Source organism: Mesoplodon densirostris, chromosome 11, assembly GCF_025265405.1.
Source record: "Mesoplodon densirostris isolate mMesDen1 chromosome 11, mMesDen1 primary haplotype, whole genome shotgun sequence".
In the NCBI taxonomy this organism is placed as follows: Eukaryota; Metazoa; Chordata; class Mammalia; order Artiodactyla; family Ziphiidae; genus Mesoplodon; species Mesoplodon densirostris.
The window spans coordinates 87,028,092-87,052,422 of NC_082671.1; the positions used below are offsets into that span (position 1 = coordinate 87,028,092).

Genomic DNA, 24,331 nt, shown 5'->3' on the forward strand with positions numbered 1-24,331 from the left:
CTGAGGATAAAGCTACCACAGGGGGGAGTTTGAAGCTAAGAGATGCAGTGGGAAGAGGTGCCAGAGCATTTTAATTTGCCAGGCTTGGGGTTCTCTTTTGCTGCTGCTGCTGCTGCAGGGAAGCCTAGAGGGAAGGTTTGCTATCACCACACAAAAGGTTGCTATTGTCTGTTAGCTGGAGATGTCCCTCTAGCTTTTCCGGATCCACTCCCCATCTTTCACCTCCCTGTTGCAGGATGTATACAGCTGCAGTCTAAGATGCAGTCTAAGAACTGCATCAATAGGCCTACCTTCCCTGCAGTTTCCGGTTGGGTTGGGCCAATGGGAGCACCAGCAAGAGACGGGAGGGAGAAAGACAGTGAAGCAAGAGTACTGATTCCTTTAGCTCCTCCAGCTGGGGGTCTTGCTGAGGGCTGCCTCCTTTTGCAGTTTCCAGCTCCCATAAGGCAAGCCTCTCTCCACAGGCCTCTCAGTCTCTGGATTCCAGTAAGTGCCCCCTCCCTCTCCTTGCTCCTTCAGGCCTAAGATGGGGAAGAGTGCCTTACAAAGCCCTGAGCAACTACACCCTCCCTTGTGGTTTCTCTATACCCTGCCCATACCTTTGAAAATAGCTTCTTTATCAAACTCTACTCAAAGGATCCCAATATGAGTGCTTCATCTCTTTCCTGCTGGAATCCTGACTGTGTACATTCCTCATTGTTAATCTGGGGGCATTTGAGAAGCAGATACCGAGATAAGACTGTATGTGTAAGAAATATGATGAAAATCTGACTCTGAGTGAAGGGGAGTGAGAAGGAAGGCTTGATGGAAGCATTCTGAACTGCCATGCTGTCTAGAGAAGGTTTGCCTAGGCAGCTACGGAGTTCTCAAGCCAAAGTGGCCATCAGAGCACCAGAGGAGACCCGTGTCTCCCAGCCAGCTCAAGAGCCTTGGAAGCCATCCTGTCTTTTTTCATTGACCTTTCCCATCTAATCTAACATATATTGTTATTAAAGTTTAGCACTCAAAAAGTCAGTCCCATTGCTCTCATTTCTGAATTTTGGGGGCCCTTAAATACCAACAAGTCAAATACTATCAATAAAGCCTCTTTCTCTTTTCAGGGCCCTGAGCTAGAAAGAGGAGCCTCACAGTATATTCCTAGGTCCACCTGGTTTTCATCACTGGCAGAAGACACCCCCCAACTGTTTCTTTTCCCTGCTAATGGAATCTCAGTGGCTCCTTTTCCCAGGGGTGTGGCTGGGAAGAACTGTCTGTAAACCCTAGCCCTCTCTGATTCCTTACCTTTTTGAAAGGGAAATGTAGTTGACCACATCTAACAATACAACCAAGTAATTCTTCAGGCAAATGTCTGCCTCCTAGGAGCCTGCTGAGCCCTCCTGGCAAGGAGAAATCCCTTCTCCTGATTTGGAAAATGGCCCCAGTCATGATGGCAACCTCTCCTGAGGCATATATGGATGGTAGAAACACATATTTTTTGCTTTTTGCCCTCAGGTCAGATTATCCTCCTCAGCCTTAGCCCACATTGCTCTTGTCATATTCATGACCTCCTTCACCAGACTCTGTTAGTATCGAGCATCTAATTCTCTCATTCCACTTGGTGAGAAGGCAGCAGAAAGGGCCTTGCCCCTATGTCCCATCATGATCTTTGTACGGCTGTTACAAGTCCACATATGCCAGCTAGAGGGGCATTTCCCAGGTCCATTTCTCTGTTTCCTCAGACTAAGAGCCACAAGACACATTTGTTTTCAGTCAAATGTGAATAGAGCAAAGATAAAGTTCTGAGAGTCAGGAAACCCAATTTTTAGGCTGGTTTTGTCCTGGACTCACTCAGCAGCCTTGAACAAAACACTTAATCCTTCTGGCATGCAGTTGTCTCCTCCTTTTAAAATGGCAACGGTGACACTTGGCCTCACTCACCTCCAGGAGGAGCTCTTCAGGGGTAAAATATGATCGTGGCTGTGAAAGTGCTGGAGGAGATATGAAAAATATAAAGAGCTCTGCTTTCAGTCGCAACCAAAAAAGATGAGGCGAAGTGTTAAAACTCTCGTGACTTCCAGGGATAGAATCCCATCTCTAAATAACCTGGTCAAGCGACGGGACTTTATTACAGGTACAGTCTCATAACTGAGGCAAGGTTAGACAGAAGTGCAGCTGGACCTCGGGGACAACTGGATTGGGGACTTCGCATCTGCCGGTACAGTTCTGTCTCCAACTCTCATCTGCCACGCTACACTTCATTCTCTTATAAGGATTCCTTTGAAAAGGTGTTCAACGTGGCCACTTTCAGGTGCCAGGACTCACATCTCACATCTTTACTTCCAAATTAGAGCCAATGGTCTTCTCTTAATTCTAGCTTGAAAAGTTCTGGGGAACAATTTTGGCTGGTCTGGTTTGGCTTAGATAGCCACTCCCAGACCAACTACCATGACCAGAAAGACAAATTACCACGACTGGCCAACTTGAATTTGGGCCCATATTCAGGGTGCCAGCTCTGTACCAGTGGTATCTAATGATAAAAGTCAAGGCCAATAATCCAGACACGGCCACAGAGGACAACTCTGTGATTTAGGGTCCTTCCTAGAACAAGGGGTATCATTGGAAGTCAGGCAATCAATCTAATTGCAGGGAGTGAAGGGGAGCTGATACAAATGTCTCCATGTTTTTGGTCTTTTACTGGAGTTGCACTTGTCCAAAAAACACACAGACTGAATGCTGTCTCTGCTCAGTACCACACTTGGCCATGCCACGCTCAGAGGGCTTAAGAACTCTGGGGACCTTGTCTGGTTCTGTTAGATCAACGAAGGCTCAACAGCTGAATATTCACATGAGGGGAACAGAGAGAGAGGGAACAAAAACCTGCCAGTATTTCTCTAAGGATTTTGACTTCGTGATGATATAGATGTTGTCATCCTTTCTCCTCCCCATCCTAAGCATCTCGAGTCATAGTTCAAACCACCAGCTTTGTACTAACTCATTTCCATGACAACAAATTACTAAGTCTCCCTTTTCCCCTTCCTGCATCACTTACACAGGATATAGAAGGGGCAGCAAATGTCAGTATATTTTCACACCAAGAAGAGGGACTTGTGTGAACAAGAAAAATGTGCCTCATTAACGATTACCAAACACTAGAAAAAGACAAATATATACATGAAGAAGTTGATCTTTTTACCCCAGAGATACAAAGTACATTTAATTCTTCCAAAAAACAGTAAAGTAAATGCAATTCACTTCAAAATACAACTAATTATAGGCCAAGTCCTTTGGAATTACAATGATTTTTCTTTAATCACAGAGTATCCTTTTTTTTTTTTTTTCGATACACAGGCCTGTCACTGTTGTGGCCTCTCCCGCTGCGGAGCACAGGCTCCGGATGCGCAGGCTCAGCGGCCATGGCTCACGGGCCCAGCCGCTCCGCGGCACATGGGATCCTCCCGGACCGGGGCACGAACCCGCATCCCCTGCATCGGCAGGCGGACTCTCAACCCCTGCGCCACCAGGGAAGCCCCACAGAGTATCTTTTATAAAGACTTTGTGTTTCAGGTAAAGAGGCTGCACAGGAGAATTTCCCAGAAGACCTCAGTCAACCCAATGTTAGGTGGAGAATTCCCATTTTAAATAAAGTAGAAAGCCTGACTTCTTTTTTAATAAGGAGAACTCCTAGAAACACCAACATAGTCTGAATGAGCAGCCTTAGCAAAAGGAGTTACACTTGATGAGCCACAAATCCTACAGGGAAAAAGAGTAAAAAAGAGGAGAGGGTTTTCTTGATTTTTTTTTTTTTTTTTTGGTTTGTAATATAATTACTCTTTTTGCTTTCCTGATATGATAGTGTGGACCTCCATTTGGCCACTTGCTTAAGTCACAAAGTGCTACAGTGGAAGTGAAATCTCTTCACTAAGTTCTGGGTTTATATAAAACACTTGATCACTAAAAGAAAAAGGTTACACATAAAATCAAGTTCATCCTAAAATGATAAAAATCAACTGAACTGTGAACTTTGTAATGCTCAAGACTACTCACCATCCTAGTGGGTTGAATACTGCCCCCCTCCAAAACAAAAAGGTATGTCCATGTCCTAATTCCCCAAACCTATGATGTGACCATATTTGGAAAAAGGATTTTGAAGATATGATTAATTTAAGGATATTGGATGAGGAGATTGTCCTGGATTATCCTGTGGGCCCTATGACCTATCCAATGACATGTGTCTTTATAAGAGACACAGAAGAAAGAAGAGGAGGAGGCAATATGACCATGGAGGCAGAGGCTGAGTGGTGTGGCCACACATCAAGGAACGCTTACCTTCTTTGATGAAAGAAAAAGAAAAATTCCCGTTATCGGTTAACGGGAAATAAGGGAGCAATTTACTTAGCAAACTAATGAGTTCTCCCTGCTTGAAAGGATTCAAGCAGAAGAGGGGATTAGGGCTGCCGTAGAATAAATTCTTACCTTTGTGAGGCAAGTTGAACTAACCAAACTTTAGATACCCTCCCAACTTTAAGATTCTATCATTCTATAATTCAACATGGCCTAGGGATGCTTGCTTAGTGTCATCCTATCCAACTTCTCCCATTTCTTGGGGTAACCAGCCCAAATATGACATCAGCTGAGAAGGTCACTGAGGGAAGGGGAAATAGAACAGGAGAATTTATGAGAAATATACCAGAGCACCAAGCCAAAATTTGATTACTACATCAATGTGACAGTCCTGAGATAGTAACTGTCCAACAAGTAGGAAGTTAAAATAATCATCAGATAAAGATAAGCCATGAAACTGACCAAAGAACAAGGTAACATGAAACTTACAGAGACACTGAAAAAAAATTGCTTGAAATAGGCCATAGCGTTTTGGCCAATGAATGGGAAGGGCAGCCAGGAGTCTCCGAATGGTACAGTCAAGGAATGACTAAAGCAAGAGCCAGAACCTTGGCGGCTGCTATGGTCAAATATCTCTGAATACTGCAAAGGTTACAGAAATGATCATGGCAAGAGTTCATGAATGTAGCAATTCAAGCTGAGACTAGATCAACCCAAATCTGGACGGGGAGAGTGAGCAAACTCAACTCCCTCCAGAAAATAGGAAGATGCTGACTGCCAGGATATCGCTAGCAAAACCCTAAAGACTAAACCATAGAACCTGAGCCAATAGCCTATCAATCATCAGCAGAGGCCACTGACTAGAACAGGGGTGGGGGTGGGGGTGGGAATCATAACCCAATTCCACTGTTCAAATTCCTGGGAGAGGGAACGTCTACTATGTCATCCACAAAAAAGATCAAAAGAAAGTAACTACTGTGGATACTTTACAAGTGGAACTCCTCAAATGGAAACAGAACGAGCTAAAAGGGCTGAGGTATGTAAAAAATGCAACTTGGCATGGGTATGCCTTCCCTTGGCTCCCCTGGAGGGTGCTTTCACCACTGTGTAGAACCCAAATTCCCTTTCAGATAAAATGCTGTATAGTCAGTCTCCAATTGTGATCATAGTATGATTACACAGAAAGAGCTAGAATGTTTAAGGTTTATGAAAACTTTGGAGTTGGCTTAATATTGAACAAGACTCAGGAGGTTCTAAATAATGTCCTTGCAGGTGAGACATCTGGAGCCTCATGATCCATCTGGGGTTTTTCCAATGCTACGAACTGATGTTGTATGTACCAAGAGGCTGAGAAACCTTAAGACAATAAGATCACCAGGTGAGACCTGCCCAACATTAACAGACATCTCCAAATTGGGGCAGAGGTCATGTTTTCAGCTATGCTGAGACCATCACCACTCACAATGGCCTCACCACTTATTTTGGCGTGTAAGTGATTAAGATGACGATAAGGGGGCCAGGCTGAGGAGACAAGTATGAGAAGACATCTAAGTGAGGCAAAGAGGCTTAACCTGTAAAAACTGTTTTGAGAGTTTATACATTTAACTTGAGTTTGTGATGTCACATGGTCTACTATGACATAGCCTCCATGGTCTAAGTCATAAGTCACGTGTACTTGCAAGCCACATGGAACAATGCCACCATTATGGAGTCAATGAAGTCCTCTAAGATTCTCTAGCCAGGCTGTATCCATCTTATCTCTCTTATGCCAGGAAGGCCATGAATCCCAAGGGGAGGGTCCTTGGTAATATTAATGAAGACCCCAGAGGGGGACCTTCAACATGGCAGAGGAGTAAGGCATGAAGATCACCTTCCTCCCCACAAATACATCAAAAATGCATCTACATGTGGAACAACTCCTACAGAACACCTACTGAACGCTGGCAGAAGACCTCAGACCTCCCAAAAGGCAAGAAAACACCCACATACTTGTGTATGGCAAAGGAAAAAAGAATAAACAGAGACAAAAGAATAGGGACGGGACCTGCACCTCTAGGAGGGAGCTGTGAAGGAGGAAAACTTTGCACACACTAGGAAGCCCCTTCACTGGCAGAGACCGGGGGTGGGCAGGGGGGAAGCTTCAGAGCCATGGAGGAGAGTGCAGCAATAGGGCAAGGTGGAGAGGTTCCCACACAGAGGATCGGTGCCGACCAGCACTCACCAGCCAGAGAGGCTTATCTGCTCACCTGTCAGGGCAGGTGGGGGCTGGGAGCTGAGGCTTGGGTTTTGGAGGACAGATCCCAGGGAGAGGACTGGGGTTGGTTGCGCGAACACAGCCTGAAGGGGGCTAGTGTGCCACACCTAGCCAGGAGGAAGTCCGGGAAAAGGTCTGGACCTGCCTAAAAGGCAAGAGACCATTGTTTCGGGGTGCGCGAGGAGAGGGGATTCAGAGCACCACCTACATGAGCTTCAGAGACGGGTGCAAGCTGTGGCTATCAGCTAGGACCTCACTATCCACAGCCCATCCCTCCCACCCCAGGAGCCTGTGCAGCCCGCCACTGCCAGGGTCCCGTGATCCAGGGACAACTTGCCTGGGCGAACACACGGTGAGCCCCAGGCTGTTGCAACGTTGTGCAGGCCTCTGCTGCCGCAGGCTCACCCCATGTTGCAATTATAACCACCGTACCCCTCCCTCCCTCTGGCCTCAATGAGCAAGAGCACCCTAATAAGCCGCTGCTTTAACCCCCTCCTGTCTGGGCGGGGAACAGATGCCTAAGGGCGACGTAAATGCAGAAGTGGGGCTAAAACCAAAGCCGAATCCCAGGAGCTGTGTGAACACAGAAGAGAAAGGGGAATTTCTCCGTGCAGCCTCAGAAGCATAGGATTAAATCCCCACAACCAACTTGATGTACCCTGTGTCTGTGGAATACCTGAATAGACAACAAATCAACCCAAAATTGAGGTGGTGGACTTTAGGGAGCAACTTTAGATGTGGGGTTTGCAGTTTGCGACCGATTTGTTTCTGATTTTTATGTTTATCTTAGTTTAGTGTTTAGTGTTTGTTATCATTGGTGGATTTGTTTACTGGTTTGGTTGCGCTCTTCTTTTTTATTATTATTTATTTTCTATTTTAATATTAAAAATTTTTTTGTATTTATTATTTTTAAATTTTTATTTATTTTTCCTTTCTTTTCTTCTCCCTGTTCCTCTGAGCCATGTGGCTGACAGGATCTTGGTGCTCCGGACTGGTGTCAGGCCTGAGACTCTGAGGTGGGAGAGCTGAGTTCAGGACACTGGACCACCAAAGACCTCATGGCCCCATGTAATATCAATTGGCGAGAGCTCTCCCAGAGATCTCCGTCTCAACGCTAAGACCCAACTCCACCCAATGGCCAGCAAACTCCAGTGCTAGACGTCCCATGCCAAACAACTAGCAAGACAAGGAACACAACCCCACCCAATAGCAGACAGGCTGCCTAAAATCATACTAAGTTCACAGACACCCCAAAATACACCACCAGAAAGACAAGATCCAGCCCCACTCACCAGAACACAGGCACCAGACCCCTCCACAAGGAAGCCTACACAAGCCACTGAACCAACCTCACTCACTGGGGGCAGACGCCAAAAACAACGGGAACTACTAACCTAGAGCCTGCAAAAGGAGAAACAAAACACAGTAAGTTAAACAAATGAGAAGACAGAGAAATATGCAGATGAAGGAGCAAGGTAAAAACGCACCAGACCAAACAAATGAAGAGGAAATAGGCAGTCTACCTGAAATAGAATTCAGAGTAATAATAGTAAAGATGATCCAAAATATTGGAAAGAGAATGGAGAAAATACAAGAAACATTTAACAAGGACCTAGAAGAACTAAAGAGCAAACAAACAGTGATGAACAGCACAATAAATGAAATTAAAAATTCTCTAGAAGGAATCAATAGCAGAATAACTGAGGCAGAAAAATGGATAAGTGACCTGGAAGATAAAACAGTGGAAATAACTACCACAGAGCAGAATAAAGAAAAAATGAAAATAATTAAGGACAGTCTCAGAGACCTCTGGGACAACATTAAATGCACCAACATTCAAATTACAGGGATCCCAGAAGAAGAACAGAAAAAGAAAGGACCTGAGAAAATATTTGAAGAGATTATAGTCGAAAACTTCCCTAACATGGGAAACGAAATAGCCACCCAAGTCCAGGAAGCGCAGAGAGTCCCATACAGGATAAACCCAAGGAGAAACACACCAAGACACACAGTAATCAAATTGGCAAAAATTAAGGACAAATTATTGAAAGCAGCAAGAGAAAAACGACAAATAACATACAAGAGAACTCCCATAAGATTAACAGCTGATTTCTCAGCAGAAACTCTACAAGCTAGAACAGAGTGGCATGATATACTTAAAGTGATGAAAGGGAAGAACCTATAACCAAGATTACTCTACCCAGCAAGGATCTCATTCAGATTTGATGGAGAAATCAAAAGCTTTACAGACAAGCAAGAGCTAAGAGAATTCAGCACCACCAAACCAGCTCTACAACAAATGCTAAAGGAACTTCTCTAAGTGGGAAACACAGGAGAAGAAAAGGACCTATGAAAACAAACCCAAAACAATTAAGAAAATGGTCACAGGAACATACATATCAATAATTACCTTAAATGTGAATGGATTAAATGCTCCAACCAAAAGACACAGGCTTGTGGAATGGATACAAAAACAAGACCCATATATATGCTGTCTACAAGAGACCCAATTAAGACCTAGGGACACATACAGACTGAGGTGACAGAATGGAAGAAGATACTCCATGCAAATGGAAATCAGAAGAAAGCTGGAGTAGCTATACTCATATCAGATAAAATAGACTTTAAAATAAATAATGTTACAAGAGACAAGGAAGGACACTACATAATGATCAAGGGATCAATCCAAGAAGAAGATATAACAATTATAAATATATATGCACCCAACATAGGAGCACCTCAATATATAAGGCAACAGCTAACAGCTATAAAAGAGGAAATGGACAGTAACACAATAATAGTGGGGAACTTTAACACCTCAGTTACACCAATGGACAGATCATCCAAAATGAAAATAAATAAGGAAACAGAAGCTTTAAATTATGCAATAGACCAGATAGATTTAATTGATATTTATAGGACATTCTATCCAAAAACAGCAGATTACACTTTCTTCTCAAGTGTGCACGGAACATTCTCCAGGATAGATCACATCTTGGGTCACAAATCAAGCCTCAGTAAATTTAAGAAAATTGAAATCATATCAAGCATCTTTTCTGACCACAACGCTATGAGATTAGAAATCAAGTACAGGGAAAAAAATGTAAAAAACACAAACACATGGAGGCTAAACAATACATTACTAAATAACCAAGAGATCACTGAAGAAATCAAAGCGGAAATCAAGAAATACCTAGAGACAAATGACAATGAAAACACAAAGATCCAAAACCTATGGAATGCAGCAAAAGCAGTTCTAAGAGGGAAATTTATAGCTATGCAAGCCTACCTCAAGAAAGAAGAAAAATCTCAAGTAAACAATCTAAACTTACACCTAAAGGAACTAGAGAAAGAACAAACAAAACCCAAAGTTAGCAGTAGGAAAGAAATCATAAAGATCAGAGGAGAAATAAATGAAATAGAAACAAAGAAAACAATAGCAAATATCAATAAAACTAAAAGCTGGTTCTTTGAGAAGATAAACAAAATTGATAAACCATTAGCCAGACTCATCAAGAAAAAGAGGGAGAGGACTCAAATTAGAAATGAAAGAGGAGAAGTTACAACAGACACCACAGAAATACAAAGCATCCTAAGAGACTACTACAAGCAACTCTATGCCAATAAAATGGACAACCTGGAAGAAATGGACAAATTCTTAGAAAGGTATAACCTTCCAAGTTTGAACCAGGAAGAAACAGAAAATATGAACAGACCAATCACAAGTAATGAAACTGAAACTGTGATTAAAAATCTTCCAACAAACAGAAGTCCAGGACCAGATGGCTTCACAGGTGAATTCTATCAAACATTTAGAGAAGAGCTAACACCCATCCCTCTCAAACTCTTCCAAAAAATTGCAGAGGAAAGAACACTCTCAAACTCATTCTATAAGGCCACCATCACCCTGATACCAAAACCAGACAAAGATACTACAAAAAAAGAAAATTACAGACCAATATCACTGATGAATATAGATGCAAAAATCCTCAACAAAATACAAGCAAACAGAATCCAACAACACGTTAAAAGGATCATACACCACAATCAAGTGGTATTTATCCCAGGGAGGCACGGATTCTTCAATATATGCAAATCAATCAACGTGATACAACATATTAACAAATTGAAGAATAAAAACCATATGATCATCTCAATAGACGCAGAAAAAGCTTCTGACAAAATTCAACACTGATTTATGATAAAAACTCTCCAGAAAGTGGGCATAGAGGGAACCTACCTCAACATGATAAAGGTCATTTACGACAAACCCACAGCCAACACCATTTTCAACGGTGAAAACTGAAACCATTTCTTCTAAGAACAGGAACAAGACAAAGCTCCCACTCTCACCACTGTTATTCAACACAGTTTTGTAAGTCCTAGCCATGGCAATCACAGAAGAAAAAGAAACAAAAGGAATACAAATTGGAAAAGAAATAAAATTGCCACTGTTTGCAGATAACATGACACTATGCATAGGAAATTCTAAAGATGCCACCAGAAAACTACTAGAGCTAATCAATGAATTTGGTAATGTTGCAGGATACAAAATTAATGCACAGAAATCTCTTGCATTCCTATACACTAATGATGAAAAATCTGAAAGAAAAATTAAGGAAACACTCCCATTTACCATTGCAACAAAGAGAACAAAATACCTAGGAATAAACCTACCTAAGGAGACAAAAGACCTGTATGCAGAAAACTATAAGACACTGATGAAAAAAATTAAAGATGATACAAACAGATGGGGAGATATACCATGTTCTTGGACTGGAAGAATCAACATTGTGAAAATGACTCTACTACCCAAAGCAATGTACAGATTCAGTGCAATCCCTATCAAACTACCAGTGGCATTTTTCACAGAACTAGAACAAAAAAATTGCATAATTTGAATGGAAACACAGAAGACCCTGAATAGCCAAAGCAATCTTGAGAAAGAAAAACAGAGCTGGAGGAATCAGGCTCCCAGACTTCAGACTATACTACAAAGCTACAGTAATCAAGACAATATGGTACTGGCACAAAAACAGAAAGATAGATCAATGGAACAGGATAGAAAGCCCAGAGATAAACCCACGCATATATGGTCACCTTATTTTTGATAAAGGAGGCAAGAATATACAACGGAGAAAAGACAGCCTCTTCAGTAAGTGCTGCTGGGAAAACTGGAGAGCTACATGCAAAAGAATGAAATTAGAACATTCCCTAACACCATACACAAAAATAAACTCAAAATGGATTGAAGACCTAAATGTAAGGCCAGACACTATAAAACTCTTAGAGGAAAACATAGGCAGAACACTCTATGACATAAATCACAGCAAGATCCTTTTTGATCCACCTCCTAGAGAAATGGAAATAAAAACAAAAATAAAGAAATGGGACCTAATGAAACTAAAAGCTTTTGCACAGCAAAGGAAACCATAAACAAGATGAAAAGACAACCCTCAGAATGGGAGAAAATATTTGCAAATGAAGCAACTGACAAAGGACTAATCTCCAAAATATACAAGCAGCTCATGCAGCTCAGTATCAAAAAAACAAACAACCCAATCCAAAAATGGGCAGAAGGCCTAAATAGACATTTCTCCAAAGAAGATATACAGAGTGCCAACAAACATATGAAAGGATTCTCAACATCACTAATCATTAGAGAAATGAAAATCTAAACTAAAATGAGGTATCACCTCACACCAGTCAGAATGGCCATCATCAAAAAATCTACAAACAATAAATGCTGGAGAGGGTGTGGAGAAAAGGGAACCATCATGCACTGTTGGTGAGAATGTAAACTGATACAGCCACTATGGAGAACAGTATGGAGGTTCCTTAAAAAACTAACAATAGAACTACCATATGACCCAGCAATCCCACTACTGGGCATATACCCTGAGAAAACCATAATTCAAAAAGAGTCATGTACCACAATGTTCATTGCAGCTCTATTTACAATAGCCAGGACATGGAAGCAACCTAAGTGTCCATCGACAGATGAATGGATAAAGAAGATGTGGTACATATATACAATGGAATACTATTCAGCCATAAAAAGAAGCGAAACTGAGTTATTTGTAGTGAGGTGGATGGACTTAGAGTCTGTCATACAGAGTGAAGTAAGACAGAAAGAGAAAAACAAATACTGTATGCTAACACACATATATGGAATCTAAAAAAATGGTACTGATGAACCTAGTGGCAGGACAGGAATAAAGACGCAGATGTAGAGAACAGACTTGAGGACACAGGGCGGGAAGGGGAAGCTGGGAAGAAGTGAGAGAGAGGCATGGACATATATACACTACTACCAAATGTAAAATAGATAGGTAGTGGGAAGCAGCCGCATAGCACAGGGAGATCAGCTTGGTGCTTTATGACCTCCTAGAGGGGTGGGAGGGAGACACAGGAGGAAGGGGATATGGGGATACATGTATACATATAGCTGATTCACTTTATTATACAGCAGAAACTAACACAACATTTTAAAGCAATTATACTCCAATAAAGATGTAAAAAAAAATTAATGAAGACCCCAAACGAAAGAGATCAAAGACCCATTGCATCCTCAAGAAATGTAATGTAAAATGAGAGGAAACGGCCCTACATTTTGGAAAAGAAACACTCCTGTGAGTTCTACAGGTTATGGAATCACACTGGTTTAAGTTGGAATCCTATTTTCACATTCCTTACTATGTGACCCAAGCAAGGGACATAACCCTTCACATCTCAGCCTCCTATATAACAAGGAAATATCATATTGCTCCTAAGGCTATAATGAGGGGTTAAATGAGTTGAAAGTAAAGCACTTAGCACAGAATACTTTGCAGTCGAGGCTCATTAAGCAGCAGCTCTTATTGTTGTAACTCTAAAGGTATAACATAAAGGCACCTTCTCCAAGTTCAGCAAGGATGTGACGGGGTAGTCCTCTATTACCCACCTCCTCTGATGAAGAGACAGTTTCTGATTCATCCCACAGGTCGCACTGTCTGCTGTACCCTCAGTGACTGCTGTATTGAGAAGCAGACACAAACAATTTAAAGACTGATATTTAAAGAACATTTTTCCCCAGTCTCCATTTCCATTCTTTGAGGCTTTAATAATGCCTAGATTCCTAGAAGCCTGGCAGGTAAGATAAATTAGTAAATAGTATTCTGGTTTATAATTGCATGTAAGACAATAATTTGCTACCTCAAGGGAAATTCTGTAATTATGGATCTCTGTATGGGAGCTATTGTTTACTGCCAGCTCCTTGTGGTAACAGTTCTGCAGGATGGTTTAGCCAACAATTTGACTGGTTTCTGACATTAATTAGCTTATTAGCTTGTTAATTCATTTATTTATGAAACAAATATTGATGAGTGTTTTCTATGTGCCACGCACTGTTCCAGGTACCAGTCATAGCAAGTTCTGTAAAGAAAAATAATGCAGAGGATGGGGATAGACAGTGATGGAGGGGTGCAATGGAGTGTGCTGGTTGTTTTGGGTTTTTTTTTTTGCGGTACGCAGGCCTCTCACTGTTGCGGCCTCTCCCGTTGTGGAGCACAGGCTCCGGACGCGCAGGCTCAGTGGCCATGGCTCACGGGCCCAGCCACTCCGCGGCATGTGGGATCTTCCTGGACCAGGGCACGAACCCGTGTCCCCTGCATTGGCAGGCAGACTCTCAACCACTGAGCCACCAGGGAAGCCCGCCCACAGTTTTTTTTTGTGTGGTAGAGGCAGGAGCTGACACATTTTAACTGCATGACTCTGACTGCTGTGTTTAGAATAGACAGAAAAGGGGACATAAGAGCAATAGTAGTTGAGGGGCAGTTATCACAGTCATCTAGACAAGAGATAATGGTGGATTGGGACTGGCAGTGGTAGAGGTGATGAAATATGGTCATATTTTGAAGGGAGAGCCATTGGGATTTGCTAAATAATTTGATATGGGGTATGAAAGAGAAAAGTTCAGGACAACTCAGGTTTTTCTCTGGGCAACTATGATGGTTACTTTTACAGGTCAGCTTGACTGGGCCACAGGATGCCCAGACATTTCGTCAAACATTATTCTTGGTGTCTGTGAGAGTGTTTCTGGAAGAGATTATCATTTGAATCAGCAGACTGAACAAAGCAGATTGCCTTCCCTACTGTGGGTGGGCCTCATTCAACCAGTTGAAGGCCTGAATAGAACAAAAAGGCTGACCCTCTCTCAAGGAAGAGGGAACTCCTCTTGCTAGACTGTTTGACCTGGGACATTGCTTTCTTCTGGCCTTGAGACTCAGACGGAAACACTGGCTCTTCCTGCATCTCAAGCCTGCTGGCTTTTGGACTAGAACTTCCACCATCAGCCCTCCTGATTCTTAGGCCTTTGGACTCAGATGGGAACTACACATCAGCATCAGATAAACCCACTTGGTCAGGGTATATTGTTCTCTATGCTACAGGATTCCGCTTGCTAACATTTCGTTAAGGATTTTTGCATCTGTGTTCATGAAGAATATCTGCCTGTAATTTTTGTTTCTTGTAATTTCCTTATCTGTTTTTATATCAGGGTTATGTTGACCTTATAAAATAAGTTGTATTCACTTTTTTTCTATTTTCGGAAAGAGTGTGTATAAGATAGATACTACTTCTTCTTTAAATGATGAATTCACCCGTGAAGCAAACCTGATCTAGAATTTTCTATATTGGGAAGGTTTCATCTATAAATTCAATTAACAGATATGGAACTATACAGATTTTCTATCTATTTTTGTGTCAGTTTTGGTATCTTTCAAGCAATATATTGTTTTCATCTAAGTTGTCAAATTTATTGGCATAAAAACCTTCATACTATTACTTTACTGTCTGAAGTATCTGAACTGATATTCGCCTTTTCATTTCTGATATTGGTAATTTGTGTTTTCTTTTCTTTTTTTTTTGATTAGTCTTGCTAGGGGTATATCAGTTTCATTAATCTTTTCAAAGAAACAACTTTTAATTTTCTCTATTATTTGTCTAGTCTATTCTATTGTTCTCTGTTCCTTCTGATTTCTGCTCTTACTTGCTCTTTTTTGATTACTTTGGATTTAATTTTTTCTTTTTTCTATCTTTTTAAATAGAAGCTTAAACCACAGATCTTAAAATGACATTTTTTCTTTTCTAATAAGGCATTTAAAACTATAAATTTCCTTCTAATTACTGCACTAGCTACATCCCACACACTTTGATATGTTGTGTTTTCCTCATCATTCAGCTTAAAATATTTAAAATTTCTTCTTGTGATTTTGTTTTTGACCCATGAGTTATTTAGAAATGTATTGCTTAATTTCTAAAGGTGTGGGAAAGTTTAAGATATCTTTTTGTTACTAAGTTGTTACTTAATCCTATATGATCAGAGAACTAACTCTGTATAGTTTAAATCCTTTGAAATTTATTGAAACTTATTTAATGGCCCAGCATTTGCTCTGTATTGATGTATGTTCCATGTATATTTTCAAATAATGTGATCCTGCAGTTGTTGAGTTTAGCATTCTAGGAATGTCAGTTAGACATAGTGCTGTTCAGACCTTCTAAATACTTACTGAATTTTTGTGTAAGTTTTCTATATAGTCCTGAGAGATAGGTGTTAAAATTTCTAACCATAATTGTGGATTTGTCTATCAAGCCCTTAATTCTGTCAGTTTTTGCTTCATGTTTTTTAAGCTTTGTTATTAGGTACATACACATTTAGAATTATTATACATTTCCAGTAAATTGACCCTGTTATGAAATGTCCCTGTTTATCTCTGATAATATTCTTTGCTCTGAAATTTAATCTGTGTGATATTAATATAGCCATTCTAGCTCTCCTACAATGAGGTATTTGCATGGCACATCTTTTTTCATAATTTCACTTCTAACCAATCTGTACATTTATGGTTAAAGTGTATCTCTTATAAACAACATATAATTGTTCTGCTTTTATCCAGCTTGACAATCTCTAACTTTTGATTACAGTGCTTAGTCCATTTACATTTAATGCAATTATTGATACCATTGGACTTGACTCTATCATTTTGCTATTTGTGTTTTATTTGATGTCCTTTTTCTCTGCTCTTCCTTCTTTCTTGTTTTTATTTGGGTTAAATAAATATCTCCGAGTATTCCCTTTCATCTCCTCTGTTGGCTTTTAGCTTTACCTGTTTATTTTATTTTATTAGAGGAACTACTATATACATTGTTAATTTATTATAGTCTACTACAAATTAATATTATACCACCTCACATATACAGGTATAACTTGGAGATGTTGCAGGTTTGGTTGCAGACCACAACAATAAAGTGAATATCAAAATAAAGCAAGTCACACCAATGTCTTAGTTTCCCAGTGCATATAAAGTTATGTTTAATAATGGCCATACATGACAAACCCACAGCCAATTGTTCTCAATGATGAAAAACTGAAACCATTTCCACTAAGGTCAGGAACAAGACAAGGTTGCCCACTCTCACCACTCTTATTCAACACAGCTTTGGAAGTTTTAGCCACAGCAATCAGAGAAGAAAAGGAAATAAAAGGAATCCAAATCAGAAAAGAAGAAGTAAAGCTGTCACTGTTTGCAGATGACATGATACTATACATAGAGAATCCTAAAGATGCTACCAGAAAACTACTAGAGCTAATCAATGAATTTGGTAAAGTGGCGGGATACAAAATTAATGCACAGAAATCTCTTGCATTCCTATACACCAATGATGAAAAATCTGAAAAAGAAATTAATGAAACACTCGCATTTACCACTGCAACAAAAAGAATAAAATACCTAGGAATAAACCTACCTAAGGAGACAAAAGACCTGTATGCAGAAAATTATAAGACACTGATGAGGGCCTCCCTGGTGGCGCAAGTGGTTGAGAGTCTGCCTGCCGAAGCAGGGGATACGGGTTCGTGCCCCGGTCTGGGAGGATCCCATATGCCGCGGAGCGGCTGGGCCCGTGAGCCATGGCCGCTGAGCCTGCGCGTCCGGAGCCTGTGCGTCTGGAGCCTGTGCTCCGCAACGGGGGAGGCCACAGCAGTGAGAGGCCCGCATACCGCAAAAAAAAAAAAAAAAAAAAGACACTAATGAAAGAAATTAAAGATGATACAAATAGATGGAGAGATATACCATATTCTTGGATTGGAAGAATCAACACTGTGAAAATGACTATTACCCAAAAGCAATCTACAGATTCAATACAATCCCTATCAAACTACCAATGGCATTTTTCACAGAACTAGAACAAAAAATTGCACAATTTGAATGGAAACACAAAAGACGCTGGATAGCCAAAGCAATCTTGAGAAAGAAAAACAGAGCTGGAAGAATCAGGCTCCCAGACTTCAGACTATACTACAAAGCTACAGTAATCAAGACAATATGGTACTGGCACAAGAACAGAAATATAGATCAATGGAACGGGATAGAAAGCCCAGAGATAAACCCGCACATATATGGTCACCTTATTTTTGATAAAGGAGGTGATAATATGAAATGGAGAAAAGACAGCCTCTTCAATAAGTACTGCTGGGAAAACTGGACAGCTACATGCAAAAGAATGAAATTAGAACATTCCTTAACACCATACACAAAAATAAAATCAAAGTGGATTAAAGACCTAAATGGAAGGCCAGACACTATCAAACTCTTAGAGGAAAACATAGGCAGAACACTCTATGATATAAATCACAGCAAGATCCTTTTTGACCCACCTCCTAGAGAAATGGAAATAAAAACAAAAACAAACAAATGGGACCTAATGAAACTAAAAGCTTTTGCACAGCAAAGGAAACCATAAACAAGATGAAAAGACAATCCTCAGAATGGGAGAAAATATTTGCAAATGAAGCAGCTGACAAAGGACTAATCTCCAAAATATACAAACATATCATGCAGCTCAATATCAAAAAGCAAACAACCCAATCCAAATATGGGCAGAAGACCTAAACAGACTTTTCTCCAAAGAAGATATACAGACAGCCAACAAACACATGAAAGAATGCTCAACATCACTAATCATTAGAGAAATGCAAATCAAAACTACAGTGAGGTATCACCTCACACTGGTCAGAATGGCCATCATCAAAAAATCTACAAACAATAAATGATGGAGAGGGTGTGGAGAAAAGGGAGCCCTCTAGCACTGTTGGTGGGAATGTAAATTGATGCAGCCACTATGGAGAACAGTATGGAGGTTCCTTAAAAAACTAAAAATAGAACTACCATATGACCCAGCAATCCCACTACTGGGCATATACCCTGAGAAAACCATAAATCAAAAAGAGTCATGTACCACAATGTTCATTGCAGCACTATTTACAACAGCCAGGACATGGAAACAACCTAAGTGTCCATCAACAGATGAATGGATAAAGAAGATGTGGCACATATATACAATGGAATATTACTCAGCCATAAAAAGAAACGAAATTGAGTTATTTGTAGTGAGGTGGATGGACCTAGAGTCTGTCATACAGAGTGAAGTAAGTCAGAAAGAGAAAGACAAATACCATATGCTAACACATATATCTGGAATCTAAATAAAAAAAAATGGTTCTGAAGAACCTAGGGGCAGCACAGGAATAATGACGCAGATGTAGAGAATGGACTTGAGGACACAGGGAGGGGGAAGGGTAAGCTGGGACGAAGTGAGAGAGTGGCATGGACTAATGTATACTACCAAATGTAAAATAGATAGCTAGTGGGAAGCAGCTGTATAGCACAGGGAGATCAGCTGGGTGCTTTGTGACCACCTAGAGGGGTGGGATAGGGATGGTGGGAGGGAGATGCAAGAGGGAGGAGATATGGGGCTATATGTATATGTATAGCTGATTCACTTTGTTATACAGCAGAAACTAACACACCATTGTAAAGCAGTTATACTCCAATAAAGATGTTTAAAAAAAAACAAAAAAAATGTTTACACTATACTGTAGTACATTAAGTGTGCAGTAGCATTATGTCTAAAAACACAATGTACATACCTTAATTTAAAAATACAAAAAAAAATTTGCAAAAGTAACATCAAAGATTACTGATCACAGATAACCATACAAATATAATAGTAATGAAAAAGTTTGAAATAGTGTGACAATTAGCAAGATGTGACACAGAGACATGAATTGAGAACATACTTTTGGAAAAATGGAGCCAATAGACTTGCTGGACACAGGGTTGCCACAAACCTTCAATTTGTAAAAAAATGCAGTATCTCTGAAGCACAATGAAGCAAAGTGCAATAAAATGGGGTATGCCTGTATGCCATATCCTTATGCAATATACTTTCCTTCACTTTCTCCTGTTCCTTCTGCTTTTATTGTCATATATTTTACTTCTGTATATGTTATAAACTCCCTTGATATATTATTTCTACCTTAGTCCATTGTCTTTTAAATAAATTAATAAACAATAAAAGTAGGGGCTTCCCTGGTAGCGCAGTGGTTGAGAGTCCGCCTGCTGATGCAGGGGACACGGGTTCGTGCCCCGGTCCGAGAGGATCCCACATGCCGCAGAGCTGCTGGACCCGTGAGCCATGGCCACTGAGCCTGTGTGTCCGGAGCCTGTGCTCCACAACGGGAGAGGCCACAACAGTGAGAGGCCCGTGTACCGCAAAAACAAACAAACAAACAAAAAACAATAAAAGTATTTCATATATTTCCCTGTGTATTTATCATTTCTGGTGCTCTTTATTCCTTCACATAGATTCAACTTTCTGTTATTATTTCATTTCAGCCTGATGGACTTCTGTTTGCATTTCCTGTACTACAGTCTATTGTAATGAATTCTTTCAGCATTTGTTTATATGGAAATGTCTTTATTTCTACTTCATTTTTTTAATGACTTTTTTTGCTGTATATATTGATAGAATTGTAGGTTGACAGGGTCTCCCCCCTACTTTTAGCCCTTTAAATGTTATTCCATTTTCCTCTGGTTGGCATTGATTTTGATGAGAAGTTAGTTCTTGTTCTTATCATCAGTCCCCTGTAGGTGATATTTCTCTCCTTTCAGAATTTTACCATTGTTGTTCTCAGCAACTGGGATATGATATCACTAGATAGAATTAGTTTTCTGTCTATTTATCCTGCTTGGAATTTATTGAGGTTTGAGGCTTTCAGGTTATTTTTCATCAAATTTAGAAAAATTTCAGTTACTGTTCCTTCAAACATTTTTCTCTGTCCCCTTGTCTCCTTTCTCTTCTTCTGGGACTATAATTACAAGTATGTTAGCTTCCTAGATATGGTCCTAGAATCACTGAGGTTGTGCTTATTTATAAAATTCTTTTAAGAAGTTTAAATAATTTCTTTTGACCTGTCTTCAAGTTTACTGAACTTTTCTTCTGCAATATCAAATCTGTTAGACCCATCCAGTGAATTTTTAACTTCATAGATTGTATTTTTCACTTTGAGGATTTACATTTGTTTCATTTTTAAGGTTTCCATATCGCTTTGATTCTTCTTCTATCCACACATAATGTCCACATTTTCTCTTAAATCCTTGAATATATTTATAAAAGCTGTTTTGAAGTCCTGGCCCATTAATGCTAATATCTCTGTCAACTCTGGATTTATTACTATTGACTCTCTGTTTCTCCAAAATATGTAACACATTGTCCTGCTTCTTTGTTTATGTAGTAATTTGTTACTGTGTGCTTGACTTTTGGGATGCTATTTGGTTGAGAGTCTTCCTTTAATAAGTATTGAATTTTGTTCTGGCTGGCAGTTAATTTATTTGCAGCTTAGCTTGATTTTGTCAAGGTTTGGTTTTAGGCTTTTTTAGGGCAGGTCTAAAGTTGTTCTTACTCTAGGGCTACAGTAGCCATACTCCTAATGTGTGGTTATTCTGGAGTCTCAACTAACTGCTGTGGATTTTTAGCAAGGGATTTAGTCTCTGGTTTATCAGAACTGAAATATCTCTGGAATCCCCATTCAGCTCACACCTCACAAGTACTTGTTCTCTGTCAGTCCTTCTGGAGCCTCACCCTGAACGTGTGCAGCTTAGTACCCAGCCAAGACTCAAGGAGATCTTTATCTATAATTTTAAGCCTCTCTCCTCTCGGGTGCCCTACCCTAAAAATTCCAGCAGCCTCAGTGTCCCTGAATTCTGATCTATATTTTCTCTACCCAAAGAAACCACTGCACTCTGTTTGGGTTCCACTTCCCTGTGCCTTGATTTGCAACATGGCAACAGGCAGATTTTTTTTCACATATTGAATTTTTCATAGGGATGAATGGGAAGTTCACTTCATGTAGTTTCCTTCTCTCAAGGATTATGGTCCTTATTGCCTATTGTCTAATGCCCACATACTGCTTCTTCATACATTTTTCCCAGCATTATAGTTGTTTAAAGTAGGAAACCAATCTGATACCTATTTTTCTATCATAGCTGGAACTGGAAGCTGTATTCATTAAGTTTTTGCTCTGCTGTAGGACCCTGGGAATCTAAGGCCCTAGGGGAGGAAGGGCTAGGAGGACAAGAGGAGGATGAAGCCTCTAATGTTTAGGCTCCAAAATTCCCATACTGGTAGACCTTAAGAGCAACAATCAGGGGGTCTCTTTTTCGTGGCGCCTTGGTGGCAGTCGGCCGCTTCAAAATGAAGCTGAACATCTCTTTCCTGGCCACTGGCTGCCAGAAACTCATTGAAGTGGACGATGAACAAAAACTTCGTACCTTTTATGAGAAGCGTATGGCCACAGAAGTTGCTGCTGATGTTCTGGGTGAAGAATGGAAGAGTTATGTGGTCCGAATCAGTGGTGGGAATGACAAACAGGGTTTCCCCATGAAGCAGGTGTCTTGACCCATGGCTAAGTCCACCTGCTACTGAGTAAGGGGCACTCCTGTTACAGACCAAGGAGGACTGGAGAAAGAAAGCGCAAATCTGTACGGGGTTGCATTGTGGATGCCAATCTGAGCATTCTCAATTTGGTCACTGTAGAAAAAGGGGAGAAGGATATCCCTGGACTCACTGATACTACTGTGCCTAGTCGCCTGGGGCCCAAAAAAGCTAGCAGAATCCACAAACTTTTCAATCTCTCTAAAGAAAATGATGTCTGCCAGTATGTTGTGAGAAAGCCCCTAAACAAAGAAGGTAAGAAACCTAGGACCAAAGCACCCAAGATTCAGCGTCTTGTTACTCCACGTGTCTGCAACACAAACATCGGCATATTGCTCTGAAGAAACAGTGTACTAAGAAAAATAAGGAAGAGGCTTCAGAATATGCTAACCTTTTGGCCAAGAGAATGAAGGAGGCCAAAGAGAAAGGCCAGGCACAGAATGCCAAGAGACAGAGGCTGTCCTCTCTGAGAGCTTCAACTTCTGAGTCCAGTCAGAAATGAGATGTTCTAAGAGTAACAAATAAATAAGGTCAGACATCACACACACACACAAAAAGAGCAACAATCAGGTTCCAGAAAAAGAGTTTCAATTTGCATGTGAATACCACTTTTGCATAAAAAGTCAAGAAAATATTATCTATTTCAAAGAATGGGAGGATGGCTTGTTGATGGATAATATGAAGGGGGTAGAGAGCACCTTAAGCTTACTTTGACAAATAACTACTAAACACCTGTTTTTCAACAGTATTGCAGGTTGGAGGTTGAAGTGAAATTTCAATTGATTAAAGAAAATGAAGCAATGTGGTCTTTCTTGCCCATAGAGTTTGGGGAGTATGTTTCAAATTTTCTAAAGAAACTCTCATAAAGATAATTAGTCAAGTGAGTTTCTTTGCTGTGGCAATTCCCCCTCATGAGATATTTACTACTAATCATTAGAAAATTAAAGAAAATGGAGGTAGAGAAGAGCTAACACCCATCCTTCTCAAACTCTTCCAAAATATAGCAAAGGGAGGAACACTCCCAAACTAATTCTACGAGGCCACCATCACCCTGATACCAAAACCAGGCAAGGATGTCACAAAGAAAGAAAACTACAGGCCAATATCACTGATGAACATAGATGCAAAAATCCTCAACAAAATACTAGCAAAAAGAATCCAACAGCACATTAAAAGGATCATACACCATGATCAAGTGGGGTTTATTCCAGGAATGCAAGGATTCTTCAATATATGCAAATCAATCAATGTGAGACACCATATTAACAAATTGAAGGAGAAAACCCATATGATCATCTCAGTAGATGCAGAGAAAGCTTTCGACAAAATTCAACACCCATTTATGATCAAAACCCTGCAGAAAGTAGGCATACAGGGAACTTTCCTCAACATAATAAAGGCCATATACGACAAACCCACAGCCAACATCATCCTCAATGGTGAAAAACTGAAACCATTTCCACTAAGATCAGGAACAAGACAAGGTTGCCCACACTCACCACTCTTATTCAACATAGTTTTGGAAGTTTTAGCCACAGCAATCAGAGAAGAAAAGGAAATAAAAGGAATCCAAATCGGAAAAGAAGAAGTAAAGCTGTCACTGTTTGCAGATGACATGATACTATACATAGAGAATCCTAAAGATGCTACCAGAAAACTACTAGAGCTAATCAATGAATTTGGTAAAGTAGCAGGATACAAAATTAATGCACAGAAATCTCGGGCATTCCTATACACTAATGATGAAAAATCTGAAAGTGAAATTAAGAAAACACTCCCATTTACCACTGCAACAAAAAGAATAAAATATCTAGGAATAAACCTACCTAAGGAGACAAAAGACCTGTATGCAGAAAATCATAAGACACTGATGAAAGAAATTAAAGATGATACAAATAGATGGAGAGATATACCATGTTCTTGGATTGGAAGAATCAACACTGT

At 40.3% G+C, this 24,331-nt stretch overlaps 1 pseudogene; it reads left to right on the forward strand.

The window, feature by feature from the left end:
- Window positions 1-22,147: 22,147 nt before the first annotated feature.
- On the forward strand, window positions 22,148-22,889 carry LOC132498912 (small ribosomal subunit protein eS6-like; annotated as a pseudogene).
- The last annotated feature ends 1,442 nt before the right edge of the window (window positions 22,890-24,331 follow it).